The sequence below is a fragment of the Taudactylus pleione genome, unplaced genomic scaffold, assembly GCF_031769625.1.
Source record: "Taudactylus pleione unplaced genomic scaffold, aTauple2 ptg002739l, whole genome shotgun sequence".
NCBI classification, from domain to species: Eukaryota; Metazoa; Chordata; class Amphibia; order Anura; family Myobatrachidae; genus Taudactylus; species Taudactylus pleione.
In genome coordinates this window covers 207,739-214,572 of record NW_028287115.1, presented here as the reverse complement: position 1 = coordinate 214,572, position 6,834 = coordinate 207,739, and positions in this window count along the sequence as shown.

Sequence of the window (6,834 nt, the reverse complement as noted above, 5' to 3'; positions counted from 1 at the left end):
TGTCATCTTAGGTCTGTCTCTTGTAGCTGAGCTATTTGCATTTCACACAAGAGACTGGGAGAATAAAGAGTTTTTCTTTTGAAGCCTGGGACAGGTGGGGGGAGACTGCTGACATAGAGGGCATGTGGAACTATCTGGCTCAGCATGTCACACTGCTAAGATGTTCACTTAGTGAGAGTTAAGTGCACCCTTCCTCATACACACATTAATATGTCTTTATATCAAACCCCGAATACTCACACATTACATATTCACACATAAGGTTTAATAAGCTTTAAAGTATATGATTTAAGTTGGTTCAGTTAGTTTAAATGCTGAGAAATAAAGATATTTGATAACTAAGGTTCTATACATGTTAAGACAGCCGTGTTTGGTTTCGAACTGATGCGTACTCTTTCAACAGAATTCCGGTACTATCGCTGTGGAGATCGCATCATGCAATCCAAACTTATGGACCGCAGAGACTACAAGCAACAAAATGTATATTTTAGGAACAACTGTTAGGATGCAGCATGGGGAGGCGGGAGGGAAAAGACCCTGAGTTGTTAGAGGCTGGGCGAGTCTATTTGAACCAGCCTGTTAAATGCACTGTAACATATGCTTCTCCCCTGGGAACCAATGGCACAAGCAAGAAACTTCTCTATTGTCCTGTCTATTCTGGGGGGGGTATAAACATGTGTGCTCAAACACTGGGTCTTTAGTCTTCTTGCTGAATGCTGATTGACGGAGGTTTTCTTTCTGAAGGCCGGGATCTGGTCTAGAGGCGCTGCGTATGTATACTGTACTTGGGTCTGTATAATTCCTTTGCGCTAAATTGTACACAGATCATAGCATGTAACTGACTGTGCTTTTACTTGAATAATACTTTGTGCTTCAGAACCACATGTTCTGAGTCTGGAGTCTCTATTTATTGTATGACTGCGTACGCAAATTAGCGTCATCCTTAGAGGTTTATAGGAAGGATTTTAGAAGGTACAGGCAGGGGTATATAGAGGTTAATTTTAATATCGTTATACCAAAATCCTGTTTTCTCCTGCATCCATAGGGGACACTGGAGGTATCAAGACAGTGGGGACATCCCAGAGCTTGCATCATGGGTGGGAGAGCGCTTAGAACCCTGCAAAACAGACCGGCCAAACTGTGCTGCAGTGTCCGCGAACATGTCGAATCTGTAGAAATGAACAAAGGTATGGTGGCCCAAGTGGCCACCAGGCAAAAAGATTCCATGTAAACCCCTTGAACAGCCACCCACGAGGTGCCCACTGAGTGAGTGGAATGGCAGGCTCTCTACATGAGGCCATATACGCCTGTCTAATGGTCATGTGAATCCAGCGAGCCAGCGACTGTTTGGAAGCTGGCCAACCAGGACGAGCAGCATCATACAAAACAGAGTGTCCGTTTTACGCATGGCTGCAGTCCTCTCCACATACTGTATATCCGAAGAACCCTAACAACATCTAAAGATTTTGATGAAGAACCAGTACCCCAATAGGTTGGTCGATGTGGAAAGCCGAAACTACCTTAGGAAAAAAATCCATTCTAGTACGGAGTTTCACCCTATCCTCATGAAAAATCATGAACGGAGGACGACAGAATAGAGCAATCAGTTCTGACACACTGCTGGCTGATGCCAGTGCAAGAAGAAGTGTAACCTTCCACAACAGGTATTTTAACTCCACAGACTCCAAAAGTTTGAACAGGGAGGACTGTAAGAAGGAAAGGACTAGATCCAAGTCCCATGGAGCTGTAGGAGGGACAAAGGGTGGCTGTAACCTAAGCACACCTTGCAGAAAAGTCTGCACATCCGGTATCAAGGCCAATTTCTTTTGGAAGAAAACAGAGCTGAAATTTGGACTTTCAGAGACCCAAAACGCAGACCTGCTTGCAGAAAAGCAGAAATCTGGCTAGGTTGAATTCTGTAGGCAGAGATCCTCTACGTTCACACCATGAAACATAAACCTTCCAAATACGGTGGTAATGCTTTGAAGTAACTTCCTTTCGGGCTCTGAGCATAGTAAGGATTACTCTAGAAGGGATCCCTTTATGTCTTAAGATGGCCCTTTCAACAGCCAAGCCATCAAATGTAGCCACTTTAAGTCTAGATAGACTAAAAGGACCCTGAAGTAATAGATCGTCTCTCAGTGGTAGGGGCCACGGATCGATCAGCAGAAGTTGAATGTTGGAATATCAAGCTCTGCGAGGCCAATCCGGAGCTATCAATAGAACTTTGGCCTTATCCCTCTTGATGCATTGTAGGGAGAAGAGGGAACGGAGTGAACAGATAGACAAAATGGAACTGCCATGGTGCTGACAGTGCGTCCACTGCCCCCGTCTGAGGGTCTCTTGTCCAAAAGCAGTAGAGGCAGTTGATGATTTTGTCTGGATGCCATGAGGTCGACCTGCGGATGACCCCACCATTGGACAAGCTGGTGAAACACCTGAGGATGTAGTGCCCATTCCCCTGGATGCACGTCCTACTGGCTGATGTAGTCTGCCTCCCAATTTTCGACACCCAGGAATGAAGATTGCTGAAATTGCCCTTGCAAACTTTTCCACCCAGATTAGAATCCGGCTTACCTCTTTCATAGCTGCTTGACTTCTGGTGCCGACTTGTCTGTTTATATATGTCACTGTCGTGGCGTTGTCCAATTGGACCCTGACTGCTCGGCCCCGCAACAGATGATCTGCTGTCTGGATAGCGTAGAAGACTGCCCATAGTTCCAATATGTTTATCGGCAGACCTGCTTCCTGTGATGTCCAGCGTCCCTGAAAGTGATGTTCTTGAATCACAGCTCCCCAGCTTCTCAGACTCACGTCTGTGGTGAGGAGAGTCCAATCCTATACTCCGAATCGCTTTCCCTCCAGTAGGTGAACAGAGTTCAACCACCAGAGAGGGGATATCAGAGTTCTAGGACTTAACCTTACCCGATGGTGAAGGAAAAGATGGGATCCTGTCCATTGTGAGGAGATCTAGCTGAAAAGTCCCGGAGTAAAAGCGACCGTAAGGAATGGCCCCGAAGGCCACCACCATCTTCCCCAGGAGTCAGATGCACAAATGCACCGAAACCTGATGACGTCGAAGGACCGTCCTCAGCATCTCCTGAATGGAAGTTACCTTTTCCTGAGGGAGGAACACACGCTGAGACAATGTGTCCATGATCATTTCCAGAAAATGCAACCTCTGCGTTGGTTGCAGATGAGACTTGGGGAAGTTCAGGATCCATCCATGACGAATGAGAAGGTTGTATGTCACTATGATGTTCTGCAGTAATTGGTCCCTGGAATGTCCCTTCAGATCGTCCAGGTAAGGGATAATAGTGATCGCATCATCACAGCCATGACCTTTATGAATACCCTGGGGGCTGATGATTAGCAGATACGTGGATTTACCTCCTGTAGCCTGAGAAATCCACTTATCTAGTTCCGATCCAAATAATACTCTTCCCTTGAATGGAAGTGCTTCCACAGCTCTCTTTGATTTTGCGTCTGCTTGCCAATGTTTAAGCCACAGCCCCCTTCATTCTGAAATCACCAGAGCTGAGGTTCTGGAGGCGATATTGCAAATGTCTTTGGATGCTTCTCCGAGGTAAGCTGCAGCTTCACCTATATGTTCTTCTAACGGAATAAGGTCCTCCACCGGCAGCTGGTCTCTCATTACGTCAGCCAATTGTTTTGCCCAAAGCTCAATAGCTATGATAGTTCAGCAGTTTACAATCGCAGGACGCAGTCACCTCTGCAGCTGTGTAAATGGACTTGAGAGTGTGTTCCAATCTCCTGTCAGATGTGTCTTTCAAAGACGTGGCCTCAGGAACTGGAAGCGTATACTTTTCAGACAGCCGTGAAACTGATGGAACTACTGTAGGGGGGAGTCTCACAAGATTTTCTGTTATCCACCGGAAAAAGATGATAACCGCCGGGACATCTGAAATTTTTTATCTGGATGTTCCCAAGCTGACGTTAGAAGAGAATCTAGCACTTCCGAGACCAGAAAAGCAATAGCCTGTCTTTGTTTCTTTAGAAAGAAAGACTGTCGAGCAGTACCTGTGTCTTCCTCTTGTATTTCTGCAGTATTGCAGAAATTAATGCCTCTATTCCCTCGGATACCGGCTCAGACTCTTCTTGGAGTTCCTTAGGGGAATCTGGAGCATATTCACCTTCTTCTAAATTTAGCATATCCTCTTCTTCCGATTGGAGGACAGAGGGTAACAGTCTCTTTTTTGAGACCTGAGCAGAGGATCCCGTAGTAGTACGGAAAAGGGTAATGGCTTTTGAAATCCCCTGGAAATAGCTAAGGACCTTGCCCATGCTGGTTCTTCTAGAGCCACTGACCTAGAAGAGTTTCTTTGACAGAAGCCTCCAGCTCAGCAGAGAGAGAGGACATAACGGATGTAACCTGCGTCCAAGACTTTGGTTCTGACATCCCTGCAGAATGTTGCTCAGTATTGCAATTGTCACAATCAGGAGCTAGATGACTGCTCCGAGTAAATTTAACTACACACTTTTTGCAGGTATATAACTTGATGCTTTTGATTTGCCAGTCATGCTACATACAGACCCCACACAAATAACTTAAAGTGTAGTGAAATAGGTTAGAAGAATAAACTGGGATACAGAGAGGCAGGAGAGAGTCACACCAGCCCTAACGGCGCTCCTAGCAGTGCCAGAAAACGCTAGGCATAGGAGGAATAACCACTGACAAATAAGTAGTTACTAACCTACCTTAGATGCTCTCTTGACCAGCCTAAACCCCACTGTACTTACCGGGATCAGGCTTCTGTTTTGTGCAGCAGCTGTGATGCAGCAGACACTGTTCTCTCTGTAATGGCCGCCAGGGCGCTTTCAGGAAGCGCTGGGGCTGCTGGGAGGAAGTAGCAGGACTCCTGAACTAAGATCCGCCCCCTCAGTAGGCGCGCTATGTACTTGCGTCTCCCAGCCTGTCATACTGCTTGGCCGGCTGCCCCGCTAATCGGGGCAGTCTGTTCATACACTTGTGCTGCTTCTGTTAAGGGCTGTTTAGGATGCCCGGAGAGCAGTGAGCAGTGAGCGGGTCCCCCGGCAGCTCCCACGGTGGAGACAGGCAGTGCTGCTACTGCCTGTCTGTCCTCAATGCTTTACTTGTAGAAATTATCTAAACCCTGAGGAGTAAAATATACATCCAGCTGCCCTCGGGCACAGACTTAGACTGGGCTTGTAGGGGGGGGTATAGAGGGGTAGGAGCTAGTCACACTTCCAAAAAAATGTTAAAGTGCCAGCTCCACTTAGCACCGTCCATACCCCACTGTCTTGATACCTCTACTGTCCCCTATGGATGAAGGAGAAAAAAAGGAACAATAATATGAAAATGCTAAATAGAACCTCTTACTATATAGTTATAATGGAAACTTCCTTTTTTACCTTGTAATGGACCAGCTTCTTAGACTAATTATGCAAATCACCAACACTGGCTTAATCGACATAAAAGAATATCCGGTTAGTCACAGTATACCGATCCTTCTGAGGATACTGCCTGTCTGTAAGGCAGAGAAACGCATCGTGACACAGAGGTACCCCCCAGAAACGAGTGGAGTGTCTGCAGCACTCCAGTTACTCTCCTTGAATGACCCCTGGAAGACGTCCTGTCTCTCTGTGAATCCTATCAAACTGCTCGGCAACACAGTGTACTACACATACAGCCGCCTACCATCAGGAACCTGCCCGTTAGAAGGGGTCCAGACCTATTGATAAAATCCTGCTGATGGCTTGTCATTGTTGCTAGCCATACATACAGCCTCTCTCTGGCAAGAAATCCCTTGTCGGATGAGACCCAGACTTGTGGACAAATACTACAGACTGCTTGTAATCGATGTAAGCCATATATACAGCTGCATGGATCCCTTAGCTGACGCAGACTTAACCCCCTCAATCCAGCTGTATACTTGCAGGATAGAAACTATCCGAACAGACACGGATTATACACAGAGATCACAAAAGCAGTAAGATCAACCCTTATACACACTTTCTAACAGTGCACTGTAACAAAAGTGTGTCATTCTCACTACAACTAGATGATGACTATATCTAACTAAGCTACTATATTAAGGACTAGCTGGAGTACCCCGCGTTGCCCTGGATTTTGAGAATGTTTGTTTACACATCATCCTCCAACCAACCTCTCCTTAGGCAGGCCTCACGAAAAGTGTGACAAACTTCCCCATCAACAGTCCTAAGGTCTTCAAAGGAAGTAGGACCTGTAACGGTGTAAAGCAAACGTCGGAGATAAAAGCATTCAAAATTTGAAGGCTGTACGGTGTAAACACGGCCAAGAGCTTCTGTTGCTCTGATACCAGGATGGCCATCTACAGCGACTCCCTGTTTTCTGTGCAGAAAAACTTTGGGAGAAGCATTCTATGTGTAATATTTTGGCAGCTCACAGTACAGCAGGGTCCTTGCAAAGTCATCATTTTGACACAGTTGGAAGAAGTAAATGTTGTTGTGTAATTTGGTATAGTCAGAGAGCTGAGAATGCTGGGAAAACCTGCTAAAGCTCTCTTCGATAATAAACATTAAGATCATGACAAAATATGACAACGCAAAACACTTCCTACGAGGCCCTACCCATATGCCTTGAGGCCCCACAATGAGCGTCCAGCAAAAATTGTGGATTTAAATTAATTAAAAATTAACAGTAAATAATTTCGATTTAAATTTTTTTTAGTTGCATCCGCCGTGTTTTCATACGCTCTTATGTAATATTTCACGATCGTGGCTTGTAAACTGTGGATTTGTATAGAAAGACAGAAGGACAAATTTTCGCTTTTATATAGTAGATAATTTCAAATACAGTAGCAATGAAGT